The sequence below is a fragment of the Chaetura pelagica genome, unplaced genomic scaffold (assembly GCF_000747805.2).
Source record: "Chaetura pelagica isolate M959 unplaced genomic scaffold, ChaPel_1.0 scaffold143, whole genome shotgun sequence".
In the NCBI taxonomy this organism is placed as follows: Eukaryota; Metazoa; Chordata; class Aves; order Apodiformes; family Apodidae; genus Chaetura; species Chaetura pelagica.
Genome location: NW_009952701.1, coordinates 1,116,623 through 1,119,185, shown reverse-complemented (window position 1 = coordinate 1,119,185; position 2,563 = coordinate 1,116,623).

Here is a 2,563-nt window from a genome sequence, read left to right as displayed (position 1 = left end):
AAGTATTTTCAAACTAAGAAGTGCTAAATATTTGATGAAACTCTCTCAGAGCAACTGTATTGTTAGAGCAGCAAGTCAAGCCAACATACCATCACTGAGTGTGGCCAAGAGGAGATGCAGAAAGCACAGAAAGTAGGACATGTATGGGTGACGTGCGGGTTGAGAACTGCACCTAAAAATAAGGTACTTCAGAAACATGAAATCTGCCTTGCAAGCAAGGCAGTGGCAAGCTGCTGGAATGCCTGAGTGAAGGCTGGAACCGGTGGTGTTGGCACTGCAGAAAGCTGTGCTAGTGTTTTGCAAGCATTTTGCTAGCAAAACATTTAGTTTCAGGCCGATAGTTTGCATGTGAGATAAGACAAGTTACTCTGGAGCTGTGCCTGGGCAGGGGTGGAAGCAAGAGGTGGTGGTGGGGCTGTTGGCAGGGAGGCTTTTCCTCAGCCCAGCCCACCAGCAGCAGCCTGCTTCCCGTGCAGGGTTTCTGCTCCTTGCTGTTTAAGGAACTTTGTCCTCTTGAAATGTTATGGATCCACTTTTCTAGAACTCTAGGAAGAAACTCTTCAGCATGAGGGTGGTGAGACTCTGGCCCAGGTTGCCCAGGGAAGCTGTGGCTGCCCCATCCCTGGCAGTGTTGAAGGGCAGGTTGGATGGAGCTCTGAGCAACCTGGGCTGGTGGGAGGTGTCCCTGCCCATGCAGGGGGTTGGAAGTAGAGCATCTTTGAGGTCCGTTCCATCCCAGAGCAGTCTTGCTTGCCCTGTGGTAACAGTGTCTGGTGGTGCTGATCCTTGCTGCTGCTGTTGGACTGGTTCCAGAACCCTACAGAAACTACATGATGCTGCTTGTTAAGATGTTGCAGGGAAGCCTGACCCACTGTGCTGTATGTCTGTTAGTGTCAGACCAACAGCCTCAGGACCCTCTTCTTGCATGCTTGTGGCTGCCCTTGACCTGCAAATCTAGATGGGCAGAAGGATGAATTGTTTTGGTGTGGAAGGAGGTGACACGTGCAGGTTTAGCAGTGGAAGAAGTGAGTGGTTGCAGAGCTCACCAAGGTATAAGGGCTGTGACTTATAGAACAAATCCAGAGGTTTGAGCTTTATGGAGCAAAACATCCCACACTGTAGTGTAGATAATTGATTTTTCCCAAGGTCTCAGCCCTTTACCCTCCCAGCAGAGCCCATGGGCAACCCTCTGGTCCCTGCACAGCAGAGGCAGGTGGGCAACACCATCCCGAGTTAGATGTACAGGCTCCCTGATGGATGCAGGGTGGGTCAAAAGGCAGATTTTTCTGTTATTTGGTTAAGGTCTGAGCATTTCTGGAATGGTTATAGATATGCTCAGTAGTGCCTGTAAGCATTAGGCCTGCAAACATTTTGTTAGCAATAATTAAGTATAACTGCTGTTTTAGAAGGATGAATCAGATGGTTGGGAAGAGCAACCTCTCTTAAATCTCCCACAAAATCATTATTCTTCTCATTAGGTGTGTAGCAGACACAAATCCTGCCAGACATATCTGAGCCCACCACAGCATTCTGGCAGCAGTGCTTCTCCCTGTCTCCCAAAACCTCTCTCCATGCCATGGTGAGCTGTTTGCCTCAGAGTTGGGTGGTGTTTTTACACAGATGGTGACATCTGCATGGTGGCTGGGGGCAAATGCCTGCTGCTAAGAGGCTTCATGGTGTTTGCCCCTGTGATCTGACAGGCTGAGGAACCTCTCCTACCTTCTGCATGAGCTAGTGCCTCCTGTTGGACCTAAGCATGGGTTACTGTGCTATGGTCTACATGTCCAGCTGAGAAGTCATGCCTGTCTTTTGACATCAACATCAGTTTAGCAAAGTCCAGCATAGATGTACAGGGGTGAGTCTGCTCTTGCCTACCAGTATCACCTCCCAGTGTGAACCCAACATATGTTGTCCCTTGTGGTGGCTTCTGTGGCTGCTGTCATTATCACCAAGGCACCATCAAGCTGGCAGTCACACCTTTGCCTTGGACAGAGAAGAGCAAGGCAGGACTCTTGGCTGGTGGCAAAGAAACCAGAAACAAATTAAAAATAGAGGTATCCCCTGGGAAAGGCCCATCCCTGTCTGTGGCCCAGTGCCTGCAAAAGCCCGGCTGCCCAGACCCCCATGTGGGCAGGGCTTGGTGTGCCCAGGAGCTGCAAATGGAAAATTCAGGCGCTTCTCTAGCTTGTTGCTGGGCACGAATAGGGCAGTTCCCAGGTTTATTATTTTAATTTTTTTTCATGGTCTAAAATGTGTGTAAGTGACTTCAAACAATGGAAGGATTTCTGCTCAAGAGGCTGGAGTGCAGCAAACAGGGCTTGGATGTGTATCTGAAGGGAAGGGCGTGGGCTCTTGCAGGGGTGTTTTTGAGATTCAGTTGGAAATGAGCTTTGGTCTTTTCCCATGTTGTATTTTAAAGCCTGTTTTTGGGGGGAAACAAAAACAAATCGTCGTTGTTTGTCAAGCTCTAAATGTCTGGTTGCAAATGTCAGGAAGGGGGATGCAGTTTGGGAAGACTCCACACATCTCTCTGCTGAGGGCTGATAAAACCCGGAAGCTTTCA